Source organism: Camelus bactrianus, chromosome 7, assembly GCF_048773025.1.
Source record: "Camelus bactrianus isolate YW-2024 breed Bactrian camel chromosome 7, ASM4877302v1, whole genome shotgun sequence".
Lineage (NCBI taxonomy): Eukaryota > Metazoa > Chordata > Mammalia > Artiodactyla > Camelidae > Camelus > Camelus bactrianus.
Window position 1 is genome coordinate 35,222,681 of NC_133545.1, and position 27,429 is coordinate 35,250,109.

Here is a 27,429-nt window from a genome sequence, read left to right on the forward strand (position 1 = left end):
TCTCCTGCCTTTGGTCTTATCTATACATCCTTCGAACTCGCAGCAACCAGTTGACATTGTAGGCAACTTACTTTGTCACTAATTACGGAAGAGAGAGTTAATCAACTAGTCTTATCCTTCTCCATCTAGAAGTCTAGGTAGAGATTTCTTATGTATTTTAGTTCTAAAGAGCTTCCCCAAAGTACTTGGGGCTCAACCTTTCCATCCAGGAATGTCTACAGGGATTGTCCACACTGCTTTCCCTAAGATGTAAGCTGTGGGGGCCAAGAGTTTTGCTGATTCTGATGATTCACTGGTCATTCATCTTTGTTATCCTTCCCTGGAAGAGCAATATGGATCCTTCAGAATCCAATTAATGTGCTACAACTTCTAGAAAAGTCTGCCCGACTCTCTTATCATCCTCAGACTCCCTTGAATTTCTCTGATACTTATAGCAATGCTTTGTATCAATTAATTTACAAAATTCTATGTACCATTATCTTTTATAAGTATATATGTAGTCTTCCTAAGGCCTTACATCCTACAAGGTACCTAGTATGCTTGCCCATAACGAATGCTTAAAAATACTATTTGATACACTGATTGAATCCCTGCTTTTGACTGGTATTTCTGTCTCTTATTGTCCAGTTTGTTCTTCTTTCAAGCTGTGGCTCATAAAACATATATCTTGCTAAAAACAGGGCAGGGTGGGCAAATATTATATGATAAAACTCAGAGGTATTCAGTCTAAACCAATCTCCCCAAAACATCATCATCTTTGATTACACTTCAGAAAAAAGAATCTATGCTTCATCATGGGTGAAGCTGAACATCCAAAAGTAGGTTTCTTGAAAAAAAAGCCATATGCTTTTATCCCATGGGAGAGTTAGACTATTAAACTAAGATGAGAACACTGGAAAGTGCAACAGTATTTGTCAACAAACATTTTCTCGGTTGCTAAAGTGAAGTGCCGTAACGTAAAGGATACAGAAAAATTCAATCCGGCAGTCTCTGCAAATTAATGAATAAAGAACATGCAATGCTATATATATATATGTATATATATATATAATTTTTAATGCTTTCCTCTGTGCCTGTCTTGCCCTTCTAACCAAGGTGCTTTTTTTCTGGTGAAGGGAATCTTTTATGTTATGTAAGAAATGTTACGATTATTGAATTTAATGTCTTAATGTAGCATCTCTCAGAAATCACTTGCATTTGGCAAGGGAGAATTTAGTCCAAGGAACAGACGACTAGTGATATTTTATCAGTTGCAGTCTACAAGGGGAAGAGGAAAATACTCGTTGAACATAACTGCGAGCACTGAAACCAAATCCTGTAGGTGGCCACCTGCTTTGCATTCAGGTGGGAGAGGCCCACTCAGAGCTCCTCCACTGGGTTCAATTTTATCTCATGCTGCCTTCTACTACCACACTGCCCTTGAATCACTCAGACACATCCAACATATCTCCTTGCTTCTATTCATGCCCTTCTTCAATCTATCATTAAAGAAAAAAAATTCAGAATGTGTCCCAACCTTGATTAAGCTCAGTACCACCTCTACAACGGCAACAAAACACGGCTTCCAACTGTCTTATGGTCTTTTGAGTGTTTCCCGGATCTGGCTTCTGTTTGTTCTGGTTTCACTGTAGTCATGCTAATCCCTTTGTTCAGTTCCATTGGCCTTCCTTCCACACTTGATCATCCCCAGCTTATTCTACCTTTGAGCCTTTCACTTGCTGTTTGGGGTGCCTGGAAAACTTGGCTCAATTTTCGTTTCTTTGGAGAAACCTTTGTCTCTCAGTCTAGAGCCTTCTTATCCCCGAGGTCAGCCACTTGTTCACATCACCCTGCTTTCCTGTCTGCACAGCAGAGAGCAATATTCAGAATTCACTTAGTGTTTGTTGTTGGCTTTCTCCTCGTTAGAACAGAGTCTCCCTGGTCTCTTCTCCCCCTGGGGCACAGAATAGCTCCTGGCACAGAGCAGGTGTTCAGTGTATATGGGCTAAATAAGGCAAGACGAGGAGCAGAAGCAACACGGTGTCTCAGTTCTCAGCCACTGAGTCCCAAGACAAGAACAAGGGGCTGAATTTAAAACAAGGACAAGGACAGGAAACTTAATTTCTCCCAGGGAGCGGAAGAGGCTGCTGGTGCTCTTCCAAGATTCCTCCACACACTGAAACAGAAAATGTCAGTGGAAAGTCCAAGACAGTGGGATGATTATGTAAATAAGAAAATAAAACACAGTGAATGTATAAATGCTAAGATAGTTTCAGTGATTCCTCTTTAATGTAAAAGGAAGAATTCCTGGGAATAACAGGTGATACATTTTACTTTAACATTTTTTAATATGTGATATAAATGAATATGCACGTGTTATCTTCATTAAATACAAACCACTTAAAATATGCATTAATGTATCATAAAAGTTCACCTCCAAGTAGGAATAATCCACCTTTAAATATGCACACTTGATGGAGACTTAACAAGAGTGTCGGTAACCTTTAGTATTAAATTGTCATTGTGCTGTCACACTTGCCTTTAATAAATTTATGTATCCCATTTCCCCATAAGACAACTGAGTCTCTGGTGACATCTCTTCCTCTCTGTCCCGGACAGGGTCCTATTGGTAAGCCCTCACAGCCAGGCCACCCCTATCTATTTGCCTTGACTTAACCCACATCACCTCACTGGCCTCCTCTGATCTAGTCATTCAGATTCTTCTCCTCCTTTAAATGCATCTTCAGTTTAATGTTCAGGTTAGCTGAGTAATCAGTGGTTCAGGTAAGGACTATTTCCTTTTCATTTCTTTCCCATGTGTGAGGATTTTTCAGCTTCTGTGTTCACGCTGGCAAGGAAAGTACTTTGATTTTAGTGCCACATTTTCATCTTTTGCTTAATTTAGAAACAATTTCAGCCCTGCAAACAAACCTTGCATATTTACGAACATGAGCAGGTTAAACAGTCATCTTTTATCTCTCTATAATTCTGTCATGGAGTCAAATTGTATTTTCAAGAAAACAGAAATCTTCCACAGAGCATATGTACACAACTCTAAACATCCTGAAAAAAAAAATGTGGAGTGTAAGTAAAGCTATCTCTGTTGCATATTTTATCCTTCCTGCAAAAGGAGTTTATGTTTTTAGTAGCTGGGGAGATTCTATATTTAATTGATGCCAGAGCATCACTCAAAATTGCCATAAAAATGTCCACTCCAGTGACCTTTCCATGTTCTGTCACAAGCAGGAGTGATGGATTGACAAAGTGGTCCTGCACTGAATGTTGCTAAAAACACATCAGGTCCTTTTGTGCATTTTTACAATATAGAGGATTGAGTTGTTTACGAAACAACCCTAGAAAGTAAAGGCTTTGAAATTTTCCATTTGAAATCATTTTTTAAAAGGGAAAAGTTGAGTCACTGATATGATTTTAACATAGTAGTATTCTAGAATCAATTCACGGGGATTATATTCTTAATAAAAAAAAAAAAGAACATAATCAGTCACACGTCATTGTTTGTTCCAAATAGTGCTTTACCCAAATGCTAGTCAAAATGCTAGGAAAAATTACTGTATTTTACATAGAGCATTTCCTCAAATGAGCACTTTATAATGTAATGGACTACAGTATTCACATCATCCCTTCAAGAAGGTAAATAATGCCAACATTCATTATTACTGCTGTTATTGTTAACAATCATTACTATTGTTATTACTCTAACAACCATAATAACCGTTGTTTCTTTTCACCCTTCAGAAAACGCTATTAAAAACGAGCCACCCAAGAGGAAGTAGTACACATTGAAACCTTTCGGAGCTCCTCATTAGGACGCCAAGTCAGGAAGGGTGAGACAGGGGATAGGAAAGATAGAGGCAAAGACAGAGAAGTGTGAAAAGAGAGAGAAAAACAGTATTAAATGCTATTAAAAATTTGGATACAGGTAAAGAAAGAGACAAATCACGTGTGTCAAAGAAAAAGGAGAAAGTCTATTTTCAGCTTACAGGAAAAGGCACAAGAAAGATATAATCCTAGCACCTTTTCCTTGTACAACTATTCTCTTTTCTAGGATAAAGCCTGGATGCTTAGTTGCCGTGTCCAGCCACAGGAAGACCTTGGCCATCCCAAAGATGTGTGTGCTACTACAGCTTCACGTGATTCTTACGTTCCTAAAAATGATCCCAACAATGAGTTTCAAAACATCAATTCTCAGCCTAATCAGGCTTCACTCTACCCTGAATTCAGGTATCAGGCCCGAAAGCCTACCACCATGTTTCATTTAGCGACTGCGATTTTTAAAAAGAGCAGGAGGTTTCAAACAAGAATGGAAATGATTGTGTGTAATGTGACAGCCAAGCAGCGCCCGTGGAGAGGAGACGCAGGAGGCCGGGCTTGATGAAAGGCTGCTCGGAGCACCGGAGGCCACTTGAGAGCGAGCATTTGCTGTGAGAAAGAACAGTACCTCTAAGAAGGAGACCACAGCCAAGTTCTACAATATTTTATATTTTTACCAACAGAGTAGTCTTGTCATACAAGAAGAAATTGTGAGGGAGCATGAGGCCAAGTTCATAAAGTAATCCTCTTACTTGCCATAATATTCACACATGAGCCGCTCCCTTTAGAAGTTCCTTATATTGTCCCATTCCCTCAAACTTGCAAATAGTGGCCATGTAAAATGCCAAAACTTTGATCTTTGCTTATAATAATTTATTCAGCAAAAATGTATTAAGCACCTTAGTTAGATACAGAGTGGATTCCTAGGCCAGATACTGAAGACAGAAAGGTGACCACAGTGTGATCTCCATCCTTACGTAATTTTAAATCTTGTAAGGAGACTAAGAAGAAAGGCAACAGTAAAACACAGCCTGTTCCCTGTTACAGGAGAGGTGAGTGCAGGGTCCCATGGGAGCACAGGAGAGTCACCAACTCACACTAGGGAACCAGTGAAGACTTCCTGGAGAAGACTATGCATGAGCTGATCCTTCAAGAATCAGTCAAAGTTAACCCTGTAGAGAAAGAGGGATAGGGACCCCGGACTGAAGGAGCACGATGTACTTGGAAAGTATCAGTAACTGCGCTTTGTATGGAGAAGAACCAGCAGTTAAGACTAGAGCAATCAGCTGTGGGACTGAAGTAAGAAAGAATTTTCAGGCTAACTAGCAAACCTGGCCTTTTACCCTAGGGATATTGAAAATCACTGTAGATTTTTAAAAATCAATATTGAGGCATAATTTACGTACAATAAAGTACACTCATTTGAAGTATATAATACAATGAGTTTCGAGAGAGACATAAAGCTGTATAAATACAACTATAATTAAGATCAGAACACTTCTATTACCTTCCCAAATTTCCTCAAGTCCCTTTGCAATTCATCCCTCCCTCTCAACCCAGCTCCAGGAAGCCATTAATCGCCACCTTGTCTCTACAGATTAGTTGGATTTGCAGGTGTGGAACAAGTGGTCGTTCCCAGCCTAGTGCTAACGTGAATAAAGCTGCTATAGAGATACCTAGGAGAAGTATCTTGCTCATACAGTCGGTGTCTATTTAACAGGTTTTCCAAATTGGTCATACAATTGTGTATTTGCACCAGACATGTATAAGAATTTCAGTTGTTTCACATCATCTCCAATGGTTATTGTCAATTTTCTAACACATTTGTAGTGGCATCTCACTGTAGGTCTAATTAGCACTTCCCTGATGACTAATGATGTTGAACATCTCTTCATGTGCTTCTCGTCTATTTATATCTCTTCTTTGGTGAGGTGTTAGTTCAAATATTTTAACCAATTCTTTGTTGTTGTTAGGGGAAGGAGATGTAGTTCGTATTACTGAGTTACAGGAGTTCTGTATATATTCTGGACCTAAGTTCTCTGTCAAATGTATTATTGTGAGTATTTTTCCCCATCCTACATCTTGAGTTTCATGTTCTCAATGGTGTCTTTCAAAGAATGAAAGTTTTGATAATATCCAATTCATCGTATTTTTTCTTTATGATTCTTGTTTTGTTTTCTATCCAAGAAGGCTTAGACGTGAAACTGTTAACACTGGGACAAAATTTCTAAATGTGTGTTTTTGTCCATTTCATGTACATGTAAACTGTTTATCCTCCTCTTCTGAGTGGGATAGAAAAGAATGCATACTACAAACCCTTAGCCATATTAATTTGCTCTAATAATAGATAGCGTGTCTAACACAACAGGTACAATCAGAGCTACCACTTGGTTAAGCTGGTAGTTAAGTCTATGTTCATTCTCCAAAAGACTTCTGGTTTCTGCAGGAGCCAGACTAATGAATTAAATGAAAATAAAATAGGTAATATCACCCCTACATTTTTGTGATCCTTAAAGGTGGCACCAATTTCTGCCATTCCTTCCCCCACATACATATGAGCAGGATGAGATACTGTATTTTATTTCTCCCTTAGCATATGGAGGTGGGGCATGCTTCCTCAGTATGACTGCTATTTCTCCCTAGGTCAAGGACTGAAAGTAGGAGTTATTCTACTTGTCAATTATGTCCACCTCATTTACACATTCTGAAAATAAAGAAATGACCACTGGCCAGGTATAAGGACCAGCAAGCCAGATTTGAGCCAAGACTCCATTTATTCCCTGGCCTCTAATATGTGTCAGTGGCATCTCTTCTAGTCTTCAGTTATCAGTGTCAACCTAAATCCTGCATCTAATAATCCTCAAAATGTCTGGGTACTCCTCATTCCCCAGTGTACATTTACCCAAGTAAATAGACATAGGTTCTTTTGGGGAAGGACTGGAGGCATCGTCACAACACATTTTTGTCTGGTTATATAGGGTCCTTGCTTCTGCAGACACTGCCACCTCATTAGTCAATGGTATCTGGATCTAAAACTGTCTTAGGTGCCTGGGGAAAGGATCATGGCTTTTTACTGGGGAAATATCCTCAGTTCATCTATTTTTGCTATGTTTTGAATTATGTACTAGTATTTCACAAGAGTATTTAGCTGCCTACCTATTTTGACCCTAGGGACATTCAAGAACTTTGGGCCATTATTTCTTTAAATTTTTTTTTCAGTTCATTCTCTTTCTTCTTTCATTCCATACTCTAATTGACTGTATTTTAAATTTGTTGAAAATTTTCCACAAGTCTCTGACACTCTTCTCTTTTTGATATAGTTTCTCTCTCATCTTTTGATATTGTTTTCAAATTCACTGATTCTCTCTGTCAAATTTATTGTGCTACTAAAACAAGGCAATATTTTAAAATTTCAGATATTATATTTTTCAGATATAGAATTTTCCTTTTGCTCTTTTTATATTTCCCATTCATCTTCTGAGACTATCTTTTCTTTCATTACTTAATTGAGCATACTTACAATAGCTACTTTAAAGTTCTTTTCCAAAAAATAAAAATACGGATCATACAGGGGTTTGTCTCAGATGATTTTTTCCCCTGAAAATGGCCACATTTTCCCGTTTATTCAAATATCAAGTAAAAATGGATTTCATTCTGAACATCACAAAAGTTATGTTGTAGATTCTCTCGATTTTGTTATATTGTTCTGAAGAATGTTGCTTTTGTTTTAGCAGAAAATATAGGCGATTAACTCGGTTACATACAAACTCTAACTCTGTTTCACCTGCAGTAGATGGCAATTCAAATCCCAATGAAGTTCTTTCATTTTTAGCATCATTGAATCTATCCTTACTTGTGTAATTCACACCAGCCAGATACTGGGCAGCATTTACACACTACGATGGGTACCCACACTTTTTGACAAGGAAATGAAATGCTCTGAATCTCTCTCTCTCCCTTTTGGTCTTATCTTAGTGTTCTTCCAGTTCACAGCAACGTGTGATGTTGTACGCACTTACTTTGTCACTAAATAAGTAAGAAAGGGTTAATCATTCTCCATCTAGAAGTCCAAGCAAAGGCTTCATATATACTTTAGTTCTAAAGCGCCTCCCCAAAGCACTTGAGAGTCCAGCTTTTCCTCCAGGACTGTCTATAAGATTGCTCATATTGCTTTTCTACGATTTAAGCTGCAGAGGCCAAAAGAGTTTTACCGATTCTGATGGCTCATTGGCCATACATTTTTGTCATCCTTACCTGGAAGAAAAATATGCATCCTTCAGAATCCAGCTAAAGTGCTACAATTTCTAGGAAAGTCTCTTATAATCAGCCTCAGGCTCCCCTGAATTTCTCTGAACCTTCTGGCAACATTTTGTATCAACTAATTTACAAAATCATTTGCACCATTATCTTTTTTATGAGTTTCCACATACCTGGGACTTCCATCTTCTGGTGCTCTCCTTTCTGTAACGCCCCCTTCACGTTCCTTCAGCGATAGCGGCCGTAAGCTCTGTCCTCTGATTCCTCAGGTCAGGAGGGCAGTAGGTTTTCTATGGAAGTTTCAGCTGCCTTACACCAAGACATGAATTTCACCTCCAGGCTAAAATCACAAAAACAGGGAACTTACCATTTGTCATTCCCTTTTTCTAAGTTTTATCCCACCTCCCCACTCCAGAAAGTCTAAGGTTAAGGTATTTTTGGAATATCCAGTTGGAGATATCAAGTATGAAAAGGGATGGGCCAAAATTGGGTTGGGTACCCCAAACTATGGATGAACAATTCATAATTATATTCTCTCTTGCCTTTCTCCACTACTGAAGAGGAAGTTTAATAATCCATTTTACAGTTCACCTTAAAATTATGGAGAGCCAAATGACACTTTGTTAGAGGTACATCTGAACATATGTTGAGTGGGATTTCTAGTGAATATTTTGTTTTCTAATAAAAAAAAGACAGACTCAGCTATTCATCCCTTCTTCCATGTTCCCTCTGTGGATGTTGATGCCAGGAGATGCAGCAGCCACTGCATGACAAGGAAGCAACAAGCACGAGGAGAAAGGCCAATATGCTAACGATGTTGGTGCAAAGAAGGCAGGTGGAATTTGGATCATTACTGACTAGCAGGTCTTCTGCAAAAACTGTGGATTGACTGGCTTTAGACTTATAATTCCTACATGGGAAAGATATGCCCTATTTTTTTCCAGCAGTTTGTCAGATTTTCTGTTAGTCACAACTGATAACTTCCTACTCGATACTGTGAATATATAGAAAACAACTCAAGAAATGTCTAGGCAGGAGATGGGTCAAGACAGTAGACACAGCAGTTGAAGCCCCGGTTGGAATGAGATCACCATGTGAGAATATCATAGACTGAAAGGAAAACAGGACTGAGAGTCAAGTGTTGGAGAACACTGGCACTTAAGAGGCACTGGAAGAGGAAAGGAACAGCTAAAAAGAGATGCATGACTCTGAAGAGAAAGAATGAAAAAGAGAAAAGGATGACCTAGAAACCAAAAGAGGGAAAAGCAGGTGTCAGTGTTCAAATGCTACAAATTAGAGCTAACCAAGCACAGGAAAGGGTCCCTTAGGTTTGCTGATATCAAGGTGGAGCATTTCAGTGGAACAGAAGATGAGTTCTAATAAACCTGGCTTGTGGATAATCTGTTTATCAGCCACAGACTGCACTGCACCAGTCACCCCAGTAAATGTAGTCTGTTGGTCCCAGAGCGGACCGTAAAAGAGAATGTGGTTGGATCATTGCTCCAACTGGAAATACAATTCCAAGTGCAGGCTCTATTGCTAGAAGGACAATAGGATCTTTCTCAATATGAAAGGCAGCATGTTTTATATCCCTTGAAAACAAAAATAACAGCTTAGGCTTAGAATGACCTACCAAGTAGGCAACAGGGTGAATTTTAGCAACTCTTTCACTTTTAAAAAAAAAAGCAAGACTCTGAGATTTAATACCTGCCTGTTCCCTGCAACTGTGACACAGGCCTCAAGCATGCTTTGAAGATGACAGGCACTCAAGCCAGTAATAGAGGGACAGAAAGCGAGAAGAGGAGGGGATAAAATGGAATCAGTGAAATACAGCGAGGAAAGGAACTTAACAAGTGTTCCTTTCTTCTTCCTGTCAGTAATCAACAATATGAAAATATTAGGAAAGGGAAAATAAATTCCACAAGAAAAGTTATAAAGAGGAACAACAGACATAAAGAGTGATTAAAAGAGAGGCAGACCAACTTTCAATGTCTGACTTAGCACTGAGGGGTCTTCACAGCCGTAGAAAATGTTCCTTTTTTCTTTTTATTGCTTTGGAATTGGTAAGAAGGACTTGAAACAGCATGTGAGAATTTAAGAGTGTTTCTTTATTTATTTATTTTTGAGAATGCTTTTAACCTAAAGAAGATGTATGGAAAACCCACAAAGCAATTACTAAAAGTGAAAAGATGGTTATGAACAATTAAAATCCTTTCTGCTTCATTAGCTTTCATTGTTAAATGTTGTCAGTGATTAATGCCAGGCTGAGACACTGAATATGTCTCTCAAATAGCACACATATCAAGAGAAATGAATTAAGGAAAAAAGCAAAGCAAGAGAACCCACAGAATAAGCTTGTTAACAACATGACATGGGTAAAAGGCTCAAATTAAAAGGGTACGTCTCTATTTGAGCATCCCACTGGTCACTTAGTGCTCACAAAACTATATATGTGCATTCTTTACATTTTCCAAATACATTCCTCACCAATGTAAATGCAGTACAGACGAACAGGACTACATACATAATTTGTAGGGTCCGAGGCAAAATGAAAATGTGGGGCCCTTTGTTTAAAAAACAGGAGAAAACAGTGCCTTTAGAAGTACTAAAATACAATTTTTTTTCCAATCTTCTCACACTCTTTCTCTCGACTTGTCATAGTGTTTAATATTTGCTATTTAACAATAATTCTAACTTTTTTTAAATTAAAACTCTATATGGAATAAATTTTATCACCTTTTAATATGCAATGTCGTTTCAAATGAAAATATGAGAGAATTTAACTCATCCGCAGCATCAAAAAATTATGTACCTGAACTGCCTTGGGTTGTACATGTATATGTATTTCATTCTCACTGGAGCAGCAGAAACATTCAGCAAAATTAATTCAGCTAGTTTTATTTCTTAGGTTAATTTTTAATACTTTTATATTCTGGTAAAACAAGCATAACATAAAATTTACCACCTTAACCATTTCTAACTGTATCGTTCAGCAGTATTAGGTACATTCAGGTGGTACAACCATCACCACCATCAATATTTCACTTCCCTATATGCACACATTTCACCAACACTTCACCTCTGGCTGACTGATGCGTAAGGAAGCACTTAAAAAAGAAGGTACTGGAAGCCCTAATTTTCCTTTTCTTGTCATTACTTTCGGTGTAAATGGTTAGCTAATGCAAAGAAGTAACACAAGTAAGAAAGGGTGGCTGTTTGTTTTTTAGAATGCCATCCTAGCCTTCTTTCTGCGTTAGAAACAATCTTGGTTCAACGCGGAAATGCGGCCTCTAGGGACGGTCAGTACACGCCTTCCACACCTTACTTGGTTTTAACTTCTTACTTCCTAGTGGCTTTGGGCAGCACTCAACCCCCAGATATTGCGGAATTCCCGCCATATGCAAATAAGGCAGCCAAGAGCAGAGGACACGCATAGTATGCATATTTTCCGTCTCCTCCTGTGCTCCATTTCCCCGTTGGCCCTGACTTACAACACACCAGTTAAAAGACAAAACGGTTTAGCATTTCATATGGCGACAGCAGGGCATTTAACCAGGCAGAGCAGAGGCCCTGGGTGGCGGCACAGGTCGGATGCCCTCGAAGCTGGCGCTGCAGACCTGGGAGACCGAGCAGGACAGAGTCCCCGCACTCACGGAGCACTTTAGAGTTTACAAAGCACATCTCACCCTTCACCTCACCTGACTGTCACATTGCTTCACTCTGCAGGCGAGCAGCTGATATCCGTGGTTAAATTAAACGAGGAAACCATCAGACTGAGGTGGCTCTCATGCCAGGGCGGCAAACAAACCAAAACCTAAGCCAGGAAACGCGCCAAAGCTACGAAATCAAAACGCTAAGAAACAACCAATCACAGACAGCGAACTAGGCTTCAGGCTGCAGCCACGCAAACTCCTGGCGGCTTCCGCGCGCTCTCTCCGGGCGGTTCCCCTGCCCCCCCCCCCCCCCCAGTCCTCTGAGGGCTCCCAACCACTTCCTATTTGGCGCCGGGTTGGGGTGCAAATCTATTTCTGCTCAAATAAGCTTTTCAACATTTTAATATGTTTCAGTTGCTCTTTTAGCACCTCTTACGCGCTGAAGAGATGCCTGATAGCTCAACTTCGGTAGGTAACTATTGGCGGCACGTGGACCAGAAGCCCGGCATCCTGGTCCCGAGTTAGGTTTCTGACTCACGGTACCTTTCCCCTCTAAGAGCTGTCAGACTGCAAAGGGAGAAACTGCATTTTTCTGTCCTTAGGGTGCATTTTCTGTGTAATTCCAGAAACAGCAAAAAGCCGTGGATTCTGGTACATGGAATATGTTAGTGGCAGAAGGGTTAAAGGAAAGAGATGATCAGAGTCAGGAGGAGAGACTCTGTGAAGTCTCCCAGGAGGACAGAGGCTTTGAGGGAGGATTCGAAGTGAATATTGAGGAGAAGCAAAGCCTGTGTGGAGAAGAAATGTCCTCTCCCAGAAACGCAAGTGAGAAGGAGCAGAGAAACTGGAGTCTGGGAAGGTCACAATTTCCATGCTTGCACGAAGAGTGTCAGCTCAAGATGCCATGTTTGGCATAAATTTCTTTAATTTAATCTTACAACTGATCTACTTAAAGCCATTTTCCTGCATCCTTAGGTAGTTAAGTCAGTGGTCTCTTCCTATACTACTTTGTTCTAATAGCCAAACAGCCCATAAATGCAATTAATACAGGCAACTATATATATGGCATGTTTCTAAACTCATTGTTCGCTTTCATTGGTTGGCTTCTGATGAAACAATTTTTAAAAACAGAAAAATAAATGTACACCCAAAAAAAATCACTGGAAATGCTAAAGTAGATGATACACAAATTTTAAAAAAGGTTTAAATACTCTGGGAATACATATCTCACTAATGCTATCTGTTAAAATCATTTATTAGTGACCACTAGTCCTGACTTTGCTTCCTGCCACCCGGCTGCAATAGAACACCTTTTTTTAACTCATCATATATCTTCTTGATTGTTCAGTGTTTCAAAAACTTGGCTTTTCTACAGAAGTTGTAACCAAGTTTGCATCTAAAGCCATTTATTCGAGGCTTTTATTCGAGGGCATTTTTTCAAGCAAGGAAGAGTGCTCATTCACTAAGGCAAGAAATCCTCTCATTCGATATTCTCAGAATTTCTTGTCATCTGTATGTAACTGCCAGCATCTCACTCACCTTGAAGAAAACATAGCACACCAATATAAGCAGCATGAAACCCTTGTGATTATGCGTTCCCTAGGCGAAAAGAAAATCATAGTCACTTCATTATCTACTCGATGTTTCTCCTGTTTCCCCTCCTGACACTTAAAAAAATAAACTGATTTCATTTACTACTTCTACTCTCGGATATTCAAAACACGATAACACTTTATTGTAAAAACATAATAGTTTTAAACCTGTGCTCGTGGGAAATAACCTGGTGAAGTGATTTCCTCACCCAGTGACCCGTCTGACAGTGAGAAACTACCTGGAGGGATAGAGGGTTAGGTAAAGAAATTGAGAGCCCAGTGATGAGGTGATGGTGTTCGATGTGAACTCCTTGGGGATATCATCTGTCCTATGCATTCCCTTTTCCCAAAAACTAACACAGTGCCCGGCAAATAGTTGAAAGAACACAGGTCCCTTTTGCTATCTTAGTCAAAGGGCTTTACACTCTTCAGTGTTTGACGCTGAAAACGGAATGTTGAAAAGGGATTGGGTAAATTAATCCAGAGTTTAAGACAAACAGAAATTCATTCTCTGTCGTTGCTCTTAGTGTGAATTTAAGCATGACTTTGTTTTCAGCAGCTCTGTTCTTAAGAAGGCAAATAACCAGATTGTAGAAGAGCTGAAATATGCAAATTTTTCACCTGAGCCACTCAAGCAGGTAGACAGATGATCCATTTTTCACCAGCACATACAGGAAGATAAGTGGATTGCCAGAAGCAAAACTACCTCTTCCACCCTGCTATGCCCCATTTTGGGGATACTTAGTGACTCAGATTGTGTCTTTCAATCTGTTTATAACTACACAACTATAAATAACATGGTCTCCCTTAGGCATCCTGTGAACAATAAAAAGAAGTTTCTAAGAATAATAATACTAAAAGTCAACGAACTATATTAATACGGTATAAAAAACAAAACTGTTGCCTGGCAATTTGGTGGCATCATGTAGAGGCTCATTGAAAATTCTTAACTAGAAGAGATTTTTTTACTACCTCAGGAAATCTCCTTTATCTCTCTCTGAACATTGAACTTAAAATGAATGAAGGATTACAAAAATCCTATGAAAAATCTTCCACGTCAAAAGGGGGAAAAAATAAAATGACACAAAATTTGTTAATAGTGACCCACTGATAATTTTGGCTAATGTTATTAAGCTGAGTCCCAGAGAAGAGATTCACTGCATCTAGAACAGTGTTTTGCAAAATGTGCTCACAACATATGCAAAAGGCAGACTCTTTTATTCCACACAGATCTACTAAATCAGAATCTTTGGATGTGGGGATATCTGCATATCTGACCGGGTTCCCAAGGGATTATTCAACATACTGAAGTTTGAGAACCACTCAGTAGTCTAGAGTTTACTGGTTAGTTTCCAGATACCATTTGAGGATTTCAGTGGTGAATTAGTGAAAGACATGTCCACCAGACTTGCCTAAATGCAAACTCATTCAATGAGAATTATCTACACTGCTGCCTGTCTTCATTAGATTACTTTTTTATTAGAAAATGGCATCAATGCTCTCTGTTGTCCAGTTGATTGTCAAGAGTATTTAAATATGTCTTTAAGAAGCCACTTCAACCTTCTGTACTTTTGAATCATACCAAAAAATACAGCATTTTATTTTGTTATATTATCCGTATAGAAAGTTCAACCATAGTAATTTTTGTGGAGTGTTAACTGAAGGATGTTCAGTTTCTCTCTCCCCATTTATATTTCAAATTATCCTTGAGTCAAACCAGACTACCAGGCATTACTTGTCTCTGATAGGAGAACAGAACTGCTTTTATAAAACTGCACTGACTGCTGTGTAGCGTTATCAGCAAGTTTCCTCTGAAAGGTGTACTGGGAAGATATGGTCAAGGACTTTGTTCAGTACATCCCACTATATATCCGTTATGAAGACTATGGTTTGCTTACCAAGGACAGCAATAGTTCTGCCCTAAGCACAAATTATCCTGGATCTCCCTTTGCTTTGACTGCTTGGATTAGTAAGTATGAAGTATGTAATATCACAAAGTTTATGATAAACCTAAATACTAACTGACATCATTTCCCTTTCTTAATTTCTTTTGGGCCTGTTTTCTTCCCTTTCTTTACTCTTTATCTTGCTTGTCATGCTTTTTATCTGAGGCTTCTTAAATCATTTTTGGAATAATGAAGGCCATAAATAAACCTTTATTATACTAATGATCAGAGTTGCATAGTCCTAACTATTCAAAATCTCACTGGATATGATTTCTATTATACAAACTTCATCATTCAACTTTCTATGTAAAATCTCCACTATACAAGTTCAACATTTAATGTTACACTTATAATACAAGAAAATTTTTCTAATCTATAGGACTTGACTGAGAATGGCATGGGCAATCATGGGATATAGTGAGTTCTCCATTATAGGAAGTAATCAAGCAAAAACTAAGTGACTACTTAGCAAGATTATTGTAAAAGGGTTTTGATGTCAGATATCACATTGGATGACAGATAGACTCAATTATCTTGAATCTCTTCCACCTCTGAAATCCTTCAATCTATTACATCTTTTAAAAATTATTACAGTTAATATTATCCAAAAAAAGCAAAAAAATTAAAAGAAACATACATTTCTCAGTAAGGAGTACTTAGACAACTACAAAGCCGGGGAAAAAAAAGCATTCCTAGGAATAGACTGAATAAAACCTTTCCGTATTGTATCTTTTTTTGTCAACATTAGCAGGCATACACTGCTTGCCTGGGTCTCCAGTTTCTATCCCAAATTGTATGAATGAACAAGCTACCGTGAAGCCTGAAAGTGATTTAGGGACTTCAGTTCAGCTTTTGCTTCGTATTTCTTCTGATAAAAATGTTTTTAAAAGTATAATCTTCAGTGCCAGGAAATCAATTAACTTAAAAAATTGCCAACTCTGCCAATAACCAGTAATATGAATGTAACCTTTTTGCATCGAGGGCATGAAGAAATTAAACAATCAAACACATTCTGCTAAATCCAGCCCTGAGAGAAAGTTGTTTCTCTGAAGTCAGGCTCTTTTGAAATGAAAGATGGAAACAGCAATGAAGGAAAAAGCATCTGAGTAATCGTACAAAGTCTTCCAAGTGGCACTCAGCCCAGAACACACTTTTGTTGTGCCCAAAGGCACAAAAATCTGTGGAGACCCATCTGACCCCAGCCTTTCAAGATATAATGGGGCTCTCTCCAAGAGAGAGCCCTTCTTTGGAAAAGCCAAGGTTTATATAAATTGGTAATAACAATTAGAAATAAAAATGATCAAGATATATTATTGTTGGATTCTAGAACAGGTGTCAGCTTATAATGTAAAAAACTAAAGACAGAAATGTTGCAAATGCAGAGATGGAGAACTCTATGACATTTCTATACTAATTACTGATACTGAATAGGACCAGACCAGATGAGACACAGAGAGGGTAATTACATTTTTAAATTTTTTTGAGCCTCTCTTTGTGATCTACAGTAGTGGTCAGCAAACTACAGTCCATGAGCCATAGCTGTTCTGCTCCCTGTTTGTGTTAAAAATTAAAAAAATCCCTTTCTTGGAATTCAGCCACACCATCCTTTATGTCTCACCCATGGTTGCTTTCACACTACCACAGCCTCAGTGAGTAGTTGTCACGTAGATGATGTAACTCGCAAAGCCTAAAATATTTCCTGTCTGACCCTTCACAGAAGAAGTTTGGTGACACCTGATCTAAAGTGTGATCAAGTTTATATGAACAGGCTTCCTTTGAACTACGCTTGTAATAATTCTTTCCAAAATTATTTGCGGGAGGAAATTCTCCTTGCTTTTGTATCCCTGGCAATACCTTAATTTACCCCCTTCCTTGAATGGTAGTTTTCAGTGTGAAAGTTATTCAGCATTTTGAAATAGCATTTCCTCATCTTCTAGTATTTAGCATTGCTGATGAGAAGTCGTCTATGATTACCGTTGCTGTGTAAATAACTTGTATTTCCTCTCTGCTTACACTTAAAATTTCATTTTTGTTCCTGAGACTTTCTAGTTTGAGGACACCATTTTGATGTGGTTCTGTTGTCCTCTGTCCCAATGCACGATGAGTGTGAGGCGTCAATATTTAGTTTGCAGATTTTCTTTGTTCTGAGAAGTTTTGCAGCCAGTATTCTCTGGAACATTGGTCTTGTATCCCCTTCTTTTCTCTCCCTTAACCTAATCTATCTATTGGAGTCAGTTACTGTTATTCTATCTTCCCTGTTCCATAACTTCTCCTTTACATTTTTAAAATCTCAATCTCTCTCCATGTTAAATTCATTATTTCATTTACAAACAATGAAGGTAGCTTCCAATCATCTTTTTTTATTCTTTAAATTCTCTCTTCAACTATGTACATATTAAAATCTATTATTTCCATTTCCAGGATTTTGAATCAGTCAAGTGTTAAATACATCTTCTCTCGTTTTATGCTTTCAGTTGTTCTTTTTTATAAATATTATCTCTTCTATCATACCTCTGAATTTACAAATCAAATACTTCAGCAATTTTTAGATAATTCTTTCATTTTTAATTTTATATACATAATTTATTTTTACCATTAGTTCATTTGAGAGCAATCTTCCTTGACTTGACTTAAATACTTTGAAGTTTTGCTTTGCAGGCTTATCTTGAGAAGTAATTGTGTCCTCGTTATGGTTGTTGCTGTTGCAGTTTTGATTCCCTCTCTGCACATCCATTATTTTCTATGAGTTTTGGGGTTACCTGGCATTCTCACCCCACTCCCCCATGCAGAAGTAGGTCTCCTACAGTAACTTGGAGTTTCTGACCTATGGTGAGCTCAGCGAAATTTATCTCCTGCCACAGAAGTAAACATAGCTGCCCACAAGGCTTGTCACATTTTTCCTATTTCCACAGGTATTCAACTTCATATGAGCCACACCAGAGGCAATTTTATCAATCAGAACGTTCTTTCAGGCTTTTTTGAGAACGCAGTTTCATGCCATGAGCTAGCCCCAGCCCTTTACTTTGCCTGATGTACACATATACACTATCTTCCCAAAGGAGATAAACTCCACCTAATTCCAGACCCAGAGTGTCACCTTGCTTAATGCTTTTTTTATTTTCATTTCTGATTTATGGCGATATCTTTCTTTCGAGCACTGATACATCTTTTTAAATTTAATTTTCAATGCTTAATCTTTTTTGTTGTTGTTGTTGCAAAAACAAATGGAGAGATTCAAACCATAAACTTAACTATGCTGTTCTGAAGAGATGGAAGAGTGAACATTGAAATTAGAGACATAATCAGACTGATGAAAGTAGAGCATCTATAGTTATGATCCAGAAATTTCACTCCAAGATTTACATCCACCAGAAAGGCCAAAATATATTTATTAAAATACATGTACTAAAATATTCATAGACACACTATAATATCTCCAAACTAGAACTATCTAAATGTCTATCAACAGTAGACTAGATAAATAAATCATGGCAGGGTCACACAGTGGGACATTATTCAGTAAAGAAAATGAACAATCTGCAACTAGTCATAACGTCATGAGTGAACTTCACAAGTGAAACAGCAACAGAAAGAAGACAGACCAAAAAAAGCACTTTTTATAGAATTCCACTTAGATCAGTACTAGAATAAACCTATGGGGTTAGAAGTCAGGACAGCAGTTACCTTGTTAGAGGATTAGTGACCGGAAGGGATACTGGCCTTCAGGGATGCTAAAATGTTTCTTGTCCCAGGCACTGGGAGGTGTTTAGTTTGAGAAAATTCATCAAGTTGGACTACATGAGCTTAATTATTAATACTTTCACTCACCATAAATATTTTACTTGCATAAATTTCCTTCTCAACAAAATTCATTTGCCATCGCTGGTTTAGGTATTCAGCAGATAATTCCTGAATTAAGTAATTGCTTGAACATAATTCCAAATCTCATCCTAGAAAAAATAACAACTCTCTTAGATTAAAAAAACTTTTTTAAAAACTTGTGATGGATGTAGGAGAGAGGAATTCTGTCTTAAAAACCAAAAAATAAAACAAAACAAGACACCAGCAGGAAAACTCATTCTTTGAATATATTAGTCCCTACCTATGAGTTTACACTCTCCTTTGGGACATTATACTCTCTCCTCAGGAACCCAATACAGGTGACAATGGGGAAGCAGAACATGGTAGTATGAGAAGAGCTTCATTCATTTTTCTCCCATTATCCTAGGGGCTAAGGAGGGTCAGAAGGAAATGCAGGTCCTCCATGAAGGCTGGCAGTGAATACAAACACTACTGAAGCACTGCGGTGTCCAGAAGCTGTCTCCAACACGGTAGAGTGGGCTCTAGAAAGGTCTTTGGCTTCTCCTACCTACAGACTAATGCTCTGAAGTGCAAATTAAAACTAAGTCTTAATTTCCAGTATAGAACCTGTCACTCAAAGACACTGCAGATAGCCTTTCAGAAGGCTGAACTCATCTCACGATGAGATAGAAGAATGAATTTCTAAGTAATTTGTGAAGTAAAATGTAAAATATAACTTTAAGGGACCCAGAAGGATTTGCTTTAATAATTTGCCACATGGACTCAGAATGTGTCCTGAAATTCTGCAATACAGTTCTCCAGAATGAGCTTTGCCTTGGCAGGCCCAGAATAATTTCAGTGCAAAGTCACTGATAAAGCTAACGTATATATTTCTTAGAGTTTTGTGCATCACAGATAGGCTTTCCAATTATTTTTTAGTTTCAAATAGATTGGTGAATTTCCCTGTAGCTCATCTGAGTCTAATCATATAATTATGTTCCATTTAATTGAAAATGAGTACCTAAAAATGTTTAGATTTAAAAAAAAAAAAACAGTAATTCTCAGATGGTAAAAGTTTTCTCAGATATTCCAAAGACTTCCAATGTCATTATCCTCTGGGTCATAGGCCTTGAACCAAAGATTATGCAAAATGTTTAGATGAAGTAAGCAAGATGCAAAGAAAATTTGACTTAACTTACTAAGTCCAGCTCAGTGGTAAGAAGCCTAAAATTTAGTGTCCAATTCCAGCCTTAATAATAAACTAAATAGTACTTCTAAGACTCAATATTTGCAAAATGTAAATAATAATGGTACCTACCTCTGTTGGGTACTAGGTCTCCATTGCAGCAGCCTTCTAGTGGGTCTTCTCTTCTGGAGAGACTGAAATATGAAAACAGTATTTTCCATACTCCCTTAGAGCTAGAGTTCTGCATGCAAAATATGGTCCACCAATTATATACCCAAGCAAATTGGAAAGTGAAGATGAATCAAAGGCCACTTTTTACTGCTTTAGGCTCTGGAAAACAAGGGCATGGATATGCAAATTTTATTTTTCTCTGCATTCATATTTCAGTATGTAGCCCCAACTTATGAAAATCAGGAGGCAGCTGTGGGGTGTCCAATCACTAGCTTCATGTATCTTGATGGGGAAGTTGCTTCATTGGCGGCTTGTTGAAGTGGTTTCCTGACCTGTGGATGGCTGCCATGGCCATGGCATGGCATAGTTTTAACTGGTAGAGACCATGGCAGCCTCTGATTTGAGCAGAAGCAGGAGAGCATCTTTCATGCGTTTTTTGGCCATTTGTGTATCTTTGTTTACAAACTGTCAAGTCTTTTGCCCTTTTGTTTTACTGAGTTTTTGCCTTTTTACTCTTCTTTATTGAGTTATAATTAACACGCACGCTCTTAGGTGTTCAGCTTAATGATTTTTTAACCCAGATATCCATCTGCGTATCCGTCAATCCACTTAAGATACAGAACATCTCCATCATCACAGAAAATTTCCATCTCTTCCCATTCACTAAATCCACACTCCCTCAAAAGCGAGCTCTTTGTGATTTCTAACACATTATATTTCAAGTTTTGATTGTCCTTGGACTTTATAAAAATGTTGTTATGTACACTATACTTTTTTGTATCTGGCTTCTTTCACATGATTAATCCATATTGAAAAGTATCCTTATATGTTTCTGCATGAATCATTAGATTGCTCTTTTTTAAAAAATTTTATTCCAGAGGAGTATCCCTTTGCATAAGTATAGCACAGTAAGTTTATCCATTGTCCTATAAATGGACTTTGGGTTGTTTCACCTCTTGGGCCATTATGAATGAAGCTTCTATAAGTTTCCTTGTACAATTCTTTTGTGGACATATGTTTTCATTTCTCTTGGGTCAATGTCTAGGGGTAAAATTGCAGAGTCACTGGGTAGATTACACTGAATGTTATAAGAAATCACCAATTTTCCAAACCAGTTGAACCATTTTGTACCCTGACCAATTTATGGCAGCTCTATTTCTCCACATAGAGGGAAACACTTAGGGTTATCGGTTTTCCGTTTTACCTATTCTTGTGCTGTGAAATAGTGTATTAGTGTGGTTTTAATTTGTGCTTTCATTTGCTAATTGGCTACTCATACGTATTTTTGTGAAATGGCTGCTCAAGTATTTTACCAGTTTTTAAATTGGGTGCTTAATCTTTTTATTATTGATTTTAGTAGGTCTTTATATAATCTAAAAGTTCTTTTCAGATATATGGACTGAGAATATATTTTTCCTAGCCTTTAGCTTTCTATTGATCTTATAATGTTGTCTTAAGCAGAAATTGTAATGTTTACAGGAACCCATTTTACCAGTGTTTTTTATAGTCAGTTTGTATTTTGGCCAAGTAAACATTTCTCAAAATCTTAAATACATTCTCTATTTTTAAAAAAATACTTCATCATTCTGGGTTTTATTTTATGCCTGTGATTAACCTCAAATTAATTTTTGTGGACAGAATGAGATTGGGGACAGGCTGCAATTTCTTCACACATTCAAATGACTGTTTAGCACCACTTATTTAAAAATATCTATTTCCCAATGGCCTGCCTTGATGGCTTGTTGAAAGTCAGTTGCTCATTTATGTGGACATCAATTTCTAGACGTCCCATTCTGTTTGTTTAAGCTGTTTGTCTCTCCTCACTATCTTGATTATTGGAGCTTTACAGAAAATATTGAAATCAAGTAGTGAAGGGCCTCCAAGTTCATTCTTTTTCAACATTGTTGTGGCTATTCTAGATTGTTTGATTTTCACATAAATTTTAGAAATAGCTTTCTATGCTTTCGAAAGAGCCTGCTGAAATTTGGTGTGGATTATATTGAATCTCTCAATTCATTTATAGCAGTCTTTATTTCTTCTTACAAATTCATCTCACACTTCCATCTGGCACTATTTACTTTCATCCTAAATAACTTACTTTAGCCATCTTTGTAGTACAGGTCTGCTCCAGAAAAATTCTCACAAAATTTGACATTCTTAAATGGCTTTATTCATGTTGAAGGATGTTTCTCCAGAGACAGAATTCTGGGTTGTCAGAATTTTTTGTCTTCCAGCAATTTAAATGTTATCCCATTATTTTGTTTCTGCTGTGTGGTCAGCAGTGTTTTGTTTTATGCTTCCCTATATATAGGCCAGAGATGCTGCTAAACATCTTGTAAGTGCAGGATATTCTCCGGTGACAAATAATTATCTGGCCGCAGATTTCAATAGTGTCAACAGTTAGAAACCCTGTTTTAAACTATATGATATTGTTTCATAACTCTCAGACATTTTGTCTTGTTTTTATTTCACTCTTTTTCTCTTTTATTTCAGTTTCATTATTTTCAATTGAATTCAATTTTACCAGTGTTTTCCTCTTTAATAGTCTGTGTTGTTAAGCCCATCAAATGCATTCTTTAGTTTTGACATTGTATATATATATTTCTTTTTTTCTAGTATTTTACTTTTTTTCTTTTTTTATGGCATCCATGTCTATGCTAAAATCCATCATCTCTCTTCTGGTGTCGGCTACCTTTTTGGCTAGAAACTTTGGCATTTTTATAATAGTTATTTTAAGGTATCTTTCTCATATTTCCAATATCTGGACCATCTCTAGGTCTGCCCTATTGCTGGTTTTATGTCTTAACCTCAGGTCCCATTTTCTTGCTTCTTTGTATGTCTTTAGTTCTTGAGCGTATGACAGGTATTTGGTATAACACACTAACAGAGAATGAAGTAAGTAATATTGCCCTCAGAAATTAGCATGCCTCTTCTCTTAGGCTGCTGGAGTATAGGCTAAGACAATCTGATCAAAAGTGGAAAAGTCAAGTTGAGTTTTGTGGTATATTTAGTTTAATTTATTTCACTACTGGCTTAAATACTTTGAGAGTAAAATGACTCTATTATTTTTATTAATATCTCTGATGTGAACTCTATCAAGATTCTGAATTTGCTTGTTCTTCTTAAATAAGGTGCTAGCTTCCAGAATAGTACTTCAGAACTCCCCCTGCTTTACAGCCTGGCTTTTAGGTTTTTAGATGGCCGAGAACACACTTTGCTTTCCAGTACCACATCCTGCCTCTGGATTTGGGAGGCTTTTCGGCCTTGTTGCCTATTACAATATTGAATAGACATAGTGACAGTGGAGGTAAGTATCTTACTCTCAGTCTTAGAGAGAAAGTGTTCATTATTTCATCAGTAAGTATGATGTTATCTGTAGGTTTGTTGCAAACACCTTTTATTATAGTAAGAAAGTTTTTTTCTACTCCTAACTTGCTAGGATATTTTGTCATAAAGGAATATTGACTTTTGTCAAATGCATCTGAATTTTATTACAATGACAGTTTATCTGCTTTTTCTACTAATATAAAAAAACAAGACTTTTTAAATTTGTTCTAGTTTACAGAGTAAAAGTCACTTTTTGGTGTAAAGTTCAGTGAGTTTTCACATGTGCATATTATATATTCTTTCTTTCACTTAGAATAATTTTGTAATGACGTATAGTCAGTTTACAATGTTGTGTCATTTTCTGGTGTACAGAATAATATTTCAGTCATACATATACATGTTCACATATTCTTATAACCACAACCAGAGTGAGATACAGAAACATTCCTGTATCCCAAAGAATATCTAATATATTTCATTTGTATTCACAACACTGATCTGTTCTGTCTTCCTATATTACTGTTTTTTCTAAAATGCCAAGTAAATGAAATTATACAGTATAGAACATTTTACTATTGGGATCCTTAATTTAGCATAATGAATTGGTGATTCATACATGCTGTTGCTGTTGTACATAGCAATAGTTTGTTCTTTTTTGTGTGTTTAGAAGAATTCCATTAGATTCATTTTTTTTTGAATAATAAACTAACCTTAAATTCTTGAGATAAAACCGAGTTGGCCATAGTACAAATTTTTTATCTTTTGCTATATATTGCTAGATTCATTTGATATACTTACTTAACAAATGTTTTGTCTGTTTATAAGGTATATTGTTCTATAAATCTCCTTTCTTATAATGGCATTGCTATGTTTTGATATCACTAATATCTTGAGTACATAACAATCAGAGAAATAATCTTTCCTTCCTTTATTTTCTGAAAGAACATGTGCAATACTGTTGCTCTTTCTTCATTAAATATTTGTTAGAGTGTATCAGTGAAGCCAAAATTATTTGTCTGAAATCTTTAAAATACGTATCTAATTATTATAATTGATATATGGCTACCCAGGATTTTTTTTTTTTTCTTCTTGATTAGTTTTAGTTTGTGCGATTTTTGAAGATTTAGTTCATACAAGGTGTCAAATTTATATTGGTGTATCATTCTTTATTATCTTTTTAGTATCTGTACAATTTACACTGACATCCTTCTTTCATTCCTAATATGGGAAATTTATTTTGTCTTTATTTTTTGATCAGTCTTCTTAAAGATGATCAATTTTGTTAATCTTTTCAAAGAGCCAATTTTGAATACTTTAATTTTTCCTATTTTTTATTCATTTTCCACCAGGTGGATATTCTCTTACTATTTTTTCTTTGCTTCTCCTTATTTTCTCTGTTTTCTTAAGGTCATAGCTTGTTTAGAACATTTATTTTAACTTTTTTCTATTCTATCAAAAATAGTTAAAGCTGTAAATTTTCTATAGAGTATCCTGTAGCGATAGCTCATAGATGTTGATATATTCCCTTTTAATTCTCATTCACTTCTCAATATTTCCTATTTTCTCTTTTGATATTGACATTAACCTAAAGGTTGTTTAGAACTGCATTATTTTTTCCCCTCAAACTTTAGAGGAGTTGTATATATTTTGCTTATCAATTTCTAATTTAATTAGATTGTGGCAAGCCATCATATCCTGTATGACTTCAATCTTTTTAAACTAATGAGATTTACTTAATATGGCCCATAAGTGTCATTTGCCTGCACTGATGAGCATTCCTCATTCTGTTGTTGGGTGCAGTTTTCTCTAAATATCAAGTATATCAAGTTGGTTGACATTGTTGTTCATACCTTTTATGCTTTCTGATTTTTTGTCTATTTGTTCTCTCAACTATTGAAAGAGGAGAATTAAACGTTTCCAAACATTATTATAATCTGTCTATTTTTCCCTTTGATTCTGTCTGTTTTTGCTTCAAGTATTTTGAAGCCCTTTTATTAAGTACTTTGACATTCTGCCTTGCTGATAAGATAATCCTTTTATCATTATGAAATACTTGTTTACTCTTAACAATACTCTCTGTACTGAAGTCTACCCTGTCTAATATTAATATATATATCAGCTTTTTCATGTTTACTCTTAGCGTAATATGTAATTTGTCATCCAACGACTTTCAACCTACCTTGTCCTTATGTTTAATGTACATCTCCTGTCGATGGTATATAGCTTGACTATGCTTTTATTATCCTGGTAATCTCTGTCTTCTAATTGCAGTACTTTTTTTTTTTTAATTTTAATTGAAAATAGGTATGTATATGGTTGAACTTATGTTTAACATTTTGCTATTTATCTTATATTTATGCCATATGAGTTTAACTCTTTCTTTCCTTTCCTTTCCTTTTTTGGGTTATTCAAATTATAGCTAATATTCCATTTATTTCTTCTCTTTGATTTATAGCTGTAGTTATTAATATGCACTGAGATAAGGAAATACAAATATGGAACAGTAAAATGTGAGGATGAGCCTTGCATTGGATTTGAATTAGAGGTATCAGTATGAACTAATTATTGCTTAAAAATATATAATTCTTTCCTTGAAGGGCTTATAAGAAAAGTCACCCAAAGCAATTGGTACATATAATGCCCAGATGTTGGTTTTCAAATGTCACTTCCAACTAAAAGATATGAGGTTTGGCACTGAGATAGTAAAAGGTGAGCCTGAAACATTTTGTTGCATCAGAAATCAAGGGTATGTTCATACAGTAAAAAGAACACATTAAAAGGATACAGGAGATTACCTGAAAGGACTTTCCCTGGTGAAATTTAGGACAAATTAACCATTAAAAAATAATAATCATAATGGCTTATAACATATTGACAAAAAAATGAATCAGTACAACTAGAGAGATACTTTTTAAGAAAATCAAGAGACTATGTATGAGGGAGAGATCTTCCTTACAGAATAAAAGAAATGGAAAAATGTTACCATTTTGCAATTAACACCATAATAAATAATTAAGTTCTTATGAACAAATATTAAAAGCAGAATTTAAAAAAGAAAAATACACTCACATTTGGAGATTTCAATACCCATATTTCATTAATTGATAGAACAAGTAGAAAAAAGTCAGTAAAGAGATAAAAGGTCTGAACAACACTATCAATTAACTTGACTAATTGCAAATTATAGAACACAATAACAAATAAACAATACACATCTATTTCAACTGCACAAGAAACATTCACAAAGATACCATATGCTCCACCAGAAGGTGAGTCATCATTAATTATGAAATAATGATATTAAATTATACTCATTTGCAATAAGATATGCAAAAAATCCTCAAATATTTGCATATTAAATAAACACTTCTAAATAACATGTGGATCAAAGAACAAATTACAATAGAAATCAGAAAATATTTTGAACTCAATGATAATGAAACTACAACATATCTAAATTTGTGGAGAGCAGCAAACATAGTGAGTAGAGGGAAACATATAACTTTAAATGCTTAAATGTTTATATTATCAAAGAAAGGTGTAAATAGAACTGAGCTCCCACTCTAAGAAACTGAAAACAAAACTGCAACTGAAAAACTTATGCCCAAAAAATGCAGAAGGGAGAAATAATAAAGATATGAACAGAAATAAAATAGAAATAGGTATTAAATATTTCCAACTGACAA